The sequence below is a fragment of the Seriola lalandi genome, unplaced genomic scaffold (genome assembly GCF_002814215.2).
Source record: "Seriola lalandi dorsalis isolate HSWRI2012SDOR001 ecotype SW California unplaced genomic scaffold, Sedor1 jcf7180002054956, whole genome shotgun sequence".
Lineage (NCBI taxonomy): Eukaryota > Metazoa > Chordata > Actinopteri > Carangiformes > Carangidae > Seriola > Seriola lalandi.
Window position 1 is genome coordinate 1,514,229 of NW_019525507.1, and position 12,154 is coordinate 1,526,382.

The following is a 12,154-nucleotide window of genomic DNA, read 5'->3' on the forward strand; positions in this document are numbered from 1 at the left end:
TTTGCCACTTTATCAGGTTTAATCTTCCTAAAACATGTTGCTGCGGCTCATGTTGACAGTCACTCTCTCTCTTGGCATGAAGATGAACACTTGTGCTGTTAAAATAAGGTGTTGCACAGTCTATGATATTGCCTGTCAGTGTGATTGTGAGTCTGCATTCGTCTCCCAGTCAGATTATGGCCGGACACTGAACATCATTGAAATGCCCCCGGGGGACCAGACCCTGTGACAGACTTGTCAGTGACACCAGATGTGTAGACACTTGAGAAGTAAAGTGTTTTTATAGATGCACACACGGTTGCAGAAACAGCTTCAAATTTCAGAGAGCACTGTGAAGCATTTCCAAACACTGTTCAGAACAAAACGTCATCCTTTATTGAACGCCTCAGCGCATCACTTATGCACCTCAAAGCAGCAGCCGACTACTGATGCAGCCTGTTGTCTGTAAACAGAGGCTATGCAGGAGAAGTGTCCATTTAGTGGGATGAGTGGTAGCAACGATGTTGTAGTGCCACGGCAGCTGGGCAGTTGAGGTCAGTTTTATTATGAGCTAACTAGCCCTTTCACTTGTCATGGTTTCAGTGATGGTTCATATTTAAAAAAAAAAAAAAAAAAAAAAAAAGTAAAACCTAGTAGACAAAAGAAAAGGCTTTCAATTAGATATCATGTCTAGAAAATGTCTAAATGAAAGTAAAGCAGACTGATAATTGTATGTGCCAGTAGCATCCCTTTATCCTATGTTGTTACGAGTGTAAGTTTGACCTGATAAAGTTGTGTTGGAGCACATGCACAAGCTCTTTCCTTTCTCCAAGACTTCCCAAAACCTAAGATACTATGCAATATTTTGTCTGAAACGTCCCATATTGTATAAAGTGAGATTTCCATGTCTTTCCTGATTACAAAGCAAGTCTAGGTGCTATACTAGTGAAAGTATCAAAGCACTCAGTCCACAGAGAAATGCACACAGCCCATATTGAGAAACTAACCCTTAAAACAAGCCATCAGGACTTCCGTAACTTTGTGATGTCACAAGGAAAAGCAGTTGCCGCTTGTCCCAAGCCCAGCCCAATCACTCAAAAGAGAGGATTGGCTCACCAACGTGTTGTTAATAGAGCTCCACAGAGCGGCCTGAGAAAGACGATGTAAAACTACATTGAGATGGTTTTTGTTGCTTAAACAAATATATCTTCTTATAGATATCAAAACTTCAAATAAAACACTGAGAAAGTGTCAAATATGGGCCATTTAACAATTAAAAGCTACACATTTTTTTCTTCTGAGCAAAGCCAGATGAGCAAATTAAACTATGTGAATCTTAATACCATTTTTCCTGAATTCCACTGCTTAGATGTTGACCTCACTCTCCTAACTCCCTCTGAACTCAATGGAGTAATTGGTAGCTGTGCTTTGCTGATGGCAATATTAAGATTCTGGAGGATGAGAGTAACACTCAACTCCTCCCGACTCAAAAATCTCAACCAGAGAACCTAAAACATACTTCACATCTTTTTTTTTTAATATGTGATTGGATTGTTAGACTTTGTCTGAATATTTCTCCAGATTTCCATCTTTATTAGGAAAATAAATACATAAATCATACAAACACAATCACAGCCGACTTGGAGCGATATGGGACTCCGCCAAATTAACATGGATCAGGAGATGAATTGTCTGGGCCCCCAATTATTTTGTTCCTCAAACACGAACTTCATTATTTTATGATCAGGACCTCTCTTTTTTAAATAACATAGCTGCTTAGGCTCAAACATTTCCCTAAGTAGATGCATATGTCATTCATTTGTTTTAAAACATGTTAACTATTCACGTCCTTGCTTGTTGAGCCTTGACCCAGATGAATTCAGAGGGATTACTGAAACAGTGCCATGACATCTTGAATCTTGAATACAGTTATTCATATTAAACATTTTATTTAAAAGAAAAACAGCCAGTGGTTGTTCTACAGAAGAAAAAAAGGTTCTACCCATCCATATTTGAAGCTCATAAGAAACTTTGAGAAGCAGATAAAATGCAGTAGTTTTAGGCTAAGGACTCAAAGGGGGTTTTAAAAACCCCCTCTGATTAAAATCAAGGTTTTAACCTTGTTAACATGTGCATATGGTGTTTTTTTATATATATTACAAGTCATATCATACGTGAAATAAGCAGTAAACGCCATGACTGCATATTTCCACCTTGGAATTGCAGTGAACCAATGAAGTATTTGGATAGCAAGGGTTTCGTACATCATTCAACTTAAGGAGTTAATCCCGTCAACTTGTGGGGATGTGAGGTGGACAAAATAAACCGGAACCATTGTCGGTACAAAGAGCGAGAGTTTACATTAGCACAACCACTAACACTCTGTTAGCCACTGAAAGCTAACAAACAACATAAACAAATGAAAGATGCTCACCACTCTGATATGTCTGCTAGTTGCCAATTTTGATGCACAACAGACTCATCCAACTCACCTTCATCTGAGTCTGGGTCTGACTCTCTCCAATGTTTCCTCTATTTCTCTTGATATGCACTGCTCTTTCACCGTTCACCGAAACCTTGTCAGTACAGAGAGCGAGAGTTTGCTTTAGCACAGCCACTAACTGCCTGTTACAAGCTAACAAACAAACAAATAACTTACAGTTACGTCTTCTAGTCGCAGATTTTGGTGCACATCAAAAGTCTGTGGCTGAGTCTGTCTTAATTTTTCTTCTGCTAACCATCTTGATACGCTCTGCTCTTTCACTGGTAAACCTAGTGCAAGCAGCAGTGGTGGGCAGGGCACATGGCCTGATACAGAGTTTCTCAATGAGGAAGTAAGCCTCGATGTGCTTCCAGCCCCAGTTTTCCCTTTCTTTCCCTTTTTATGTGGGAAATCATGAAATATTAATCATATCACAGTATTTTTCACATAGTTTAATACATGTCTGGAGAGGAACTTTAAACACTTATTTTCAGTTTTGCTGCCATATTTAGTTTCAGTGCCATATTTGCTCTGCAGTTCCCACACTTCTTAATGTCAGTGTGATTTGCTGTCCAGAGTTTCAGCCAGAGTCTCTCATACTTTTAAAATTAAACTACAGCTTGACAATGAAAAACAAAATAACTTTGGCACTGTTTTGTTAGAGGAGAACGAGTGTTTCATTTTCACAAGGAAATTATAGCAGGATGAGATGAAAAATGAGTGAACACTCAGTAACTTTGCGGCTATTAGATGTTAAATTCCTCTATTTTTTGTGCTTTGAAGCAGGGGTTTTTTTTCTCTCTTGTTGTGCAGTTTTCTTCATGGTCACTGGTGCTCTGTGTCCTACTGGGAGTCAGGGAAAGTAGGCTGTGTCTGGCTCTGTGTGTAGAAAATTAGATAGGGATAACATATCGCTTCCTGATCACTATCTTATATAATCACGTGTTAACAGAGAACGAGAGGAGAGGAGGAGAGGGAGATAATGGAGAGAGAGGTGGTGGTGGTGGTGGGTAGGGGAGCATAGGGAGGCCGGTCCGAGCCGGGTAACGGTGGATTGATATGACAACCGACCAATCGGCTGCCGTCCTCGGCCTGAGCCGCCGCAGTAGCCGGGCAGGATTGGAGGATGCTTCGGCGGAGAGAGATCCGCACACACATACTGGCTCTGCTCGCTCGTCCTGTCTCCCGCACACATACACACACACGGGAGGAAAGGGAGAGTATCAGCTCTCCGCAAGCCGTGCAGTCAGGCTCTGCCCGGGAGAGGATGACAGCGGCGGGGAAAGGTAACTGAAAGAAGACACGGAAGAAAAAGAGGAGAAAAATGAGGAGCAAACTCAAACTCGCGTGTCTTTTTCGGCGTTAAATCAGCTGTCATGTGTGTTGAGGGGAGTGCACGAGGACAGGAAAGACAAGAGAAGTAAGTTTGTCTGGCTTCCTCGCGCTGTTTATCTGTTAATAGTGTGTAAGTTTTATCATTTGTACCTGTGCGCGTGACTTGTCTGTTGGCGCGGGTGTGTGTGTACCGCAGCCTGTACATTGTGTTGTGTTTGATGGAACCGGTAAATAAATAAGCCCAGGAGAGTCTTGTGGTGCGCGTGAGCACATGCGCGCGCTCGTAAACGGTTGAGTTTGACTGTCTGCGCATTTGCGATTGCGACCCCGTGAAATTTGGCACTAAGCAGAAACAAACATGACACGAGGAGGGGGGTAGCAGAAGCAGTAGGAGCAAGAGTGCGCACACACGCACGCGCACACGCACACTGGCTCTCAGTCATTTCTCGGCTATAATGAGTGTATTTGGCTGTGGCGCGCCTCAAGTCTTCTCTCTTGGGGTGTTGTTGCACACAGCGCCTCGGTGGAGTTATGAATGATAGACAGGCTACTATAATAGAGTGGGAGTTGGAGGCTATCCGATCCCTCTTGTGATGCGTGTGCCGCACCAGTGTAGCCAGACTAAAATTTACGCGCACTGCAGGAAACAGAGGAGTCCACTCTTTTGACTGCAGCCCCTCTATAAGTCTAGCTTTTCTCCCTCTCTCTCTCTCTCCCCGCACCAGATCCCATCTTTCTGTAGAGGGAGAGAAAAAAAAACCCCATAAAGACACGATTTGAGTGAATGCCTCAGTCATCTGAATTCTCTGTAATGCTTTGACGTGTGTGTGTGTGTGTGTGTGTGTGTGTGTGTGTGTGTGTGTGTGTGTGTGTGTGTGTGTGTGTGTAAGGATGCGTGAGCCAAGTGCCAGATGCTTAGCTGTCCCTGTTAATGTTGCATTGATTGGCTTCTGGTGTGAGCACAGGGAGAATTGTATGGCTGCCAATCTTTAGCATTGCAATTTTTTTTTTGCAAGGTGCTGGCCTCTGTGGTGTGTTTGCTAATGTTTAAGAAAAAGATCATGTGCCATATGATTCAGTAGTATGTTGTTGAGCTACAGTGAAGGGGGGGACTGTGGATCTGATGTGGTTTATTCCTCCAGTTTACAGAATGGCTCTGTACTATAGAAACCATTCAGCTGCTGTGGGCTCCGACATTGATGTAGACAACATGTAAATGTTATCTACATGTATGATCGGGGAAGCTGTGCTGAGGGAGAAGTTTGGATGTTTTCCCCTTTCTCTCTAATTGGGGCCTGGGGACATTTGTATTAGTTCCTACTCCCTTGCTTTAGAGATATGCTCTTATTTTGCCAGTGGGCTTGAGGCGGCAACTACATTGATTATTGTAATTATCGGTTAATCTGTCATTTATTTTTCAGATAATCAGTTAATTAGTAAAAAGAAGTTTATGTCCATCACTATGTTCCAAAATCTATTTAAGATAACATTTGAGAAGCTTTGACGAGCAAATGTTTGGTATTTTCCCTTGATAAATGTCTTAAATGAACGTTGGGAAATTAATTGAGACACCATATGTGGTATGCATAACATAAATTTGCATGGGATGCACTGAAGGCATCAGCCACAGAGGGCCCTCTGCTGAAAATCCATCCATCAAGCTTTACTAAGTGGTAAGTTATGTCCCCACATACAAGCCATTTTCCCACGGTTGAAACGTGCAGCGTTGGAAGACGTAACAGCAGTACAGCATGATTACCAACCAAAACTTAGAACTTAACCAATAAAGCGGCGGCAGAGGCGAGTCACGTGGAGTTGAAAGCCACTTCGCAGTATGTGTTTGCATTCAAAGCCGTTTGGCTATCATCACTTCTGTGAATGTTGCTGAAGCAAGATGAGGCAGCTAACTGAGTTCCAAGGAGGCCTAATAGTCGTTTCTTGAATTTGAAATGTGCTTGCCATAAAACTGGCAAGTGGAACAGTTGGGAGTAGTATGACAAAATATGCAAAGCATAGGCCTCAAGCTGCACTGACAGTGGTTAAAACAGTGGTTAAACTGAAGAACACTGATGAACACTGCTCTGACAGCTGATTAATGGCTTGAATGGTAAATTATAGAAATTGTGATTGATTAATTATCTGGATTATCCATTAGCGAGCTCATCTCAGCCTTAAAGAGAATTGGATTTGCTAATGTACGCCCAAAAAATGAAAAAATAAACAATACATGTTGTCATCGCAGCAATTAACAGACCAAATGATCATTTAACCTGTGGGAAGCTTTTATTTCCTGTTCCTGTTGGCTTCCCTTCTACAAAAAGGTGGAGTACGCCACCTCATGCCTGGCAGCAATCCAAGACGAACTGTTGTTGTTTTGAAAGAACAAAGATGGCTTCACTACCTTTCAGACGCTCTTTGCTGATATAATAATATGCGTGTTTGTCCAGGCTTGTGGATGTTTTCCTGTTTGAAAAGGGCACAGAGCTAATTACACCATTATTAATCTCGCTGAAGACAGCAATTCAGGAAAATGTCTGTTTCGCTTACAAACACACTTGCAGAGTTTGAATATCAACAGTGCGCGATGCAGACATCACGACGAGTGCACAAAGGCCAAACTGTACATGTTAATCACTGCAATCCCCCTGATTTGACACCAGTTACTCAAACCCTACCCCTGAAGTGTTGTGTCAACTCAACTGTGAACAACTGTGCAATTATCAGTCACTCATTACAGCGCGCTTGCAGCTGAGCAGACATCTTAAACAGTATATGTTGCTAAGCATGGCGGCAAGTTGCAACACCATAAAATAATCATTTTATCAAACGAGGCTGATGTGTAAATCACACGTTGACACTGTGAAAACTTGAGTATTTAGTCAGTTGTCTGACTTGTACTGTTTTGATTCTGAAAGGCCAGTTTTGGATTGTTTTTAGTGACTAAGACACTAAGGCTTAAAAGGGATGCAAGTTCATGGGCATTAAATGTAAGGGTTTCTCGCCTTACTTTAATGGAAGTGGAATACTAAATCGCTGGAGCACCCCTCATTAATATTCTGCTCATAAAGCTGTCTCTAGATTGTGCAGACTCAATCTTAAAAGCTGGTATGGTCCATCAAGAAGTCTGTGCACAAATGGTTCACCCCAGGTGGCGACTGTGTGATGGCAGCCATGATGTTTTTAAACATATCACTCGCAATCCAGCCGGGAAAAAAACCACACTGATTATTGTTCCAACAGCACAGTCAAGGGGCCATTCACAAAGATGAATCACGCTTTCCTCCAAAACATTTACAGTCTTTTCACAGTGGGCAAACAAAAAAAAGTGGTCATTCACTGGCTCCATCTGCCAACCAAGACCAACAATTTAGTCATTTTTTTTCTTCTGCAAATAAGCATTACAGCTTTGAAAAGGCGAGTGTTGATCAGTCTTATCAGTGATGCCATCTTCTTTCAAATCCAGGATGCGACAAGGTAAAATAATCTCCTGTTTCTAATGCAGCACTGTGATGTTATTGTGCGGGCTCAAGGAAATAAATGATGCACAGAATTTTTGTCATTAAATTTTCTTATCAGACATGCTACTGTGATGGGAATACACAGGCACACACACACACACACATATACACAAATGAGCTCTCACATTGAGTATTAAACATGCAGGAAATATTGTCGTTTAAATTCCAGACAGCAGCAGTTGTTATTTTGGAATAATTTAAAGAGGAAACCAATAGCTAGCATGAGCAGGGCTGATTTTGCAGGGTTGGGAGGGGGGGTGTTGGGTGGTGGTGGTGGTGGTGGTGGTGGTGGTGGAGCACCACCTTGGGAAAGTTAATTATTAAACCAACCAAGGATCACTGATGCTGTTTAGACAGAATTTGCAACAAAAACCAGAAAGAAAATCAATCAAATTTTTCAGATTTCAACTTATTGTGTTGCTGCTTCATCACAGCTTCTCTAATCTACAGTGAAACAGCTTCACTGACAACATACAGCTGCCAGTGTCAGCGAGACACAGAATTAGACACTATTCACTGTTTTCATCCTGAAAGAAAAAGCATTGTGTCTCCCACAGCATCTCTGAGCGAATCATAAAAATGGATAAGAAAATCAATGTTGATGATATTCAAGTCCAGCTCTCCGTCATCATTTATGATATTCTCCTTCGTGCAACATCTTATATGTTCCACATGACCTGGTGATGGGTTAAACTGATTCCAGTAACGATTTTTCCAGGGGCATTGTTGTTTTGAGTGAGGGTTCCTCCACTGATCACACTGTAGCTAATCCTGTCTGCCGCTATTATTGTCTGTTATCCAATTATCAATGAAGTTGACTTGTCACCCTCATATTCATCCATATACAAATTGTGGACAGACAATAGTGTTTGTCAGACACTGTGAATGCGGTTGTCCTTCAGTGGGGACATTTCTTTCATGGGTCAAATTTCATTTAATTATCAAATGATTCAATACTCAGCCTTTTACTTTGCTTTCTCTGTCATAGTCACATCATATAGGAAAAAAACAAAATAGAAAAGGCGCTTTAAATGCAAAACTGGATTGATATCTTTTTAAAGATAGAAAATAAAAGGGATCATCAGCACAACTTACAGACCATGTGGTTCCAGAGACTTAATTAGGCTGCCAGACAAACAGCAACAGCCAATCAGGAGACAGCTGGTAAGAGACACAAGGTGTTTTCCATTATCTCATCAGCTATGTCAAGGTACATGGTAATCAGTCGGGGAATGTTAACACCTTGGAGGCATTTCACTTCTCTTGCTTTGGAGCCGCAGAGAAAGCCCTCCTCTCCTGTGCTTTCAAACACCACCGTCTCTGGCCTGTTGTCATCCAGCATTTCCATTTTTTTGATTTAGACTTTCATTGCTTACAGAGGGACACAGAGCAGTCTGAATCACATTGACATTATTGCACTCCGGGTTTCTTCAGTATGGGTGAGCGCAGCGTTAGAGTGATTCATCTGCTGCTCTCACTTGCAGTGACGAATAGGCAGCAGAGCGTTTTCCTTAAAAGAACACTCGGCACTGTAAAAGGAAGTTTGATCGCAGCAGGGCATTTTTTTTTTAATAGTAATGCAATCTTGACCTCATTATTTAGCAGGAAAAAAATGAGTCAATACATAGTTTGCCTCATTAGAACTCTGAGAATGTTAATGAATGTTAATAAAAATTTTTTAATGAATCATAAATATATTAAATAAATATATATTTTTCATGATGTTTAATTGCCAAGATTTGAGCATTGATTTTTCAAAAGTGGATCAACACGTCAACAAAACGCCCAGCACACTCATCATTTAAGGATTTCATTGAAAAATTGCACTGCCCAGCATGGCAGATAAAGACTGTTGGGCAGTGTCAGGCTTGACGTATTTCATACAAAACAAGAAATGAAGCCCTTTAAGATTAGTTTTGGAAGGATGTTTGAGTCATATGTTAAAGATGCAGTGGCTTCAAAGTGTGATACAGCAAAAAAATAAATGTGTGACGTAGAAGCTGGGGAAAAAAAAAAAAAAATACTGCTGCAGTGGGATGTTGATAAGAATATTCTATGTTTGCATATTTGCCCACAGTTTTATGGGGAAGAGTGTCTTTGCAAACCATGAAAATAGAGCCATTTGATTGCCAATATGCTGCATGAATAGTTAATGTACTATTAGGGGGGGGTGGGGGTGAATTTCCGTGTCACATTTGAGAGTGTTTGCTCAGACTCAGAGACTTTTCCCTTTTTTTTCCCCCAATAGCTCTTAAGGATGAACTGTCATTATGTAATCACTGTGCGTTCCTGTCTGGGATCCTGGAGGCTGCCTCTCAGTATTTTATTTTGTTCTCTGCTTAAAAGCGTCGGGGTGGCGGGGTACGCGTTTTTGGTCACATTCCGGGAGGTTTCAGCTTCTTCAAGGGAAAGCCTGCGTTTTAGTCACCTGGGCACATCCTTTATCGCACTTATCCCCCCCTAGATTTACATTCTGAGCTCCAGGCGTTTCACTAACACTTTTATACCCAACAATGTACACAGAGCCAACCGGTAGACAGGCAGCGTATTGCTCAAGGAGAGTTCAGCAGAATATAGAGACAAAACTGAGATTAAATTTGGGTAGATGGGGCGGATTCTCTGGCAGTTTTCACTAGAGCTTGAGTTTTAGTCCCAAAAAAAATAAAAAGTATGTAAAACATATTTCATTGCATACATTTAAAATTAATTACTAGCTGTCTTTTTTTATTAAATTATATTGCTATATTCCTCTATGTGTCCGTAGAATCGGGTGGTTTTTCATAAAAATGTTCCTATTCTACATCTGCTGTGCTGTGAGACGTTACATTTACTATCCTTTTAAGTATTGCTTTCAGTGCAATATGGCCTCTTAATTCAAAAGCCATGTAGTGTCCTGACAGAGAGAGTCACGTCAGTTAGTTGTCAGTGTCACCGTGCAAAGAGGAACCCTGATGTGTGGCACTGATAAAGCATTAGTGCACTGCGCGACTGTCAGACCCGCTCACCCTTTGCGTGCATCGCCCCGGACGTGGAAATGTGAGATAGATGTTAATTGGACCATGCCAACGATTTATGAGAGTGAGAGGGAGGGAGGGGTTGGGGGGTGAGATGGACAGGGCGTCCCTACTGATTCACAGATCTGAGGTGGATGAGAGGCGCGCCGCGGGGGCTGTCCACTAGAGTTAAGATGACAACGGGAATTTTAGTACCACTTGAATACCTCAGGAAAAGGTTGAATTTAATACTTTGTTTTATAACAAGCGACAATAGTTGACCTAATACATATTTCTTTGAAAGTTTAAATTCCATTTCATCAGAATATATATGTAGCGTGTGAGTCAGAATAGGTACAGGAAGGAGAATAGTGTCAATGCATCTTTGCCATTTTCCCATACACTAGTTTTAGATAAGAACATGCGCCGTTGGTGTAGTTTTTTTGTTTCCATTTGGATGCACATACGTTACACTTTGGAAATAACAGCACATATTGTTTAATTCATACTGTCGCTCCACCGCCACCATCGCTGTTAGAGCTCCAGCTGAGTTGTGTAGTATGTAAGCAGAGTTTCTTTAGAACAGTCTCCAGAGTTGTGATTGAACCATTCACTTTGTAACAACATCTGCCCGCTTCCATGCCCCAAGTACTGAGCTTGTGAGCCAGTGCGCCGTTGCCAAACTGTCAAATCGTGTGCCAGGGTGTCAAACAGCTCTCCATGTACTGAAATGAATCTCAGTGCGCCTAAACAAGACGGCAACCCCCCGTGTCACAAGCCTAATTCGTAATCTGGACATCCAGCTGATACCAAAACCAGTGTTTATTTAAGACGATGTCCATTCAATCTCATGCTCAGATGACATATCTATTGTATTACAGCAGGTGCTCCTATTTCTTTCCAGCTGTAGCTTTGACATTTGGTCCTTCTTGTACTCCAAAAATGAATAAACTCCATCAAGAGTTCATTTCCATTTCATTTATCACGAGTCGAGCGGTTTTGCCCTGACTGCCAGGCCTTGCACTTCTAAGACAGAAAAAAGTCAATTAATACATGAAGTGACTGGCAGAAATCTAATTTACAACAGTGTTAAAATTTAAGTAATTTAAGTTAGTTAGTTCTTAAGCAAAAATGGGAAAAATAATCTCTGGTTTTCTTACTCTTTCAGTATAGTAAATGGAATAGCTTGGGTTTTGGATGGATAAATCAGATGAAACAAGATCTTTTTGAAGGCTCTGGGAACTTCAGTTAAATTCAAGATACTTAATTTCTCCCAACAATTTCATCGACACACAAAAACAATCCAAAAATGCAAACATTAGAAAGAGTTAAAACACACAAGGATCTATGACACTGGCCAAGTCCATAGCTGGACCAACACCACAAAGGCAAATATCGTCTTAAAAAAGGGCAATCATCAGTCCATAAACAAGTCAAACTGACCATTTTGTGTATTACGGCTGTTCACCGGTGTAATTGCTTCTGGAATACAACCAAACATCCTTCTGTTTGTTTTACCTGCAGGCAATCTAAAACACATTCCTGCTGTCGTCAGCCACAATTCATTGATTAATCAAGAAATTAAATGCTAAATCAATCAATATGAAAGTAGAGGATTGGAGCAGTGCTTATACAGAGGGCAGTATTACTCAATGGTCTGTGACAAATCAACAAATGAGAGACTCGTGATGATGCTCAGGCAGAGGAACATGGAGCAAAAATGAAAATGTTTCAAATCTACCAAAGAAAAATCTCTCAAAATAACTCAGTGAGAAGAAGAAGCCTCGAAGTAACAACAAAGAGAAGAACAAAATGAGTCACAATCAAGGAAACCCCACTGGTGATTT

At 41.2% G+C, this 12,154-nt stretch overlaps 1 protein-coding gene across 1 annotated transcript in view; it reads left to right on the forward strand.

Annotated features, from left to right (window-relative positions):
• Positions 1 to 3,650: 3,650 nt before the first annotated feature.
• The window catches only part of LOC111645745 (cadherin-18), an 80,653-nt gene continuing 72,149 nt past the window's right edge, over positions 3,651 to 12,154 (forward strand). Inside the window, exon 1 of the mRNA XM_023395040.2 lies at positions 3,651 to 3,881. The gene's annotated coding sequence lies outside the window, so the exon portion shown is untranslated. The remainder of the gene's footprint in view (positions 3,882 to 12,154) is intronic.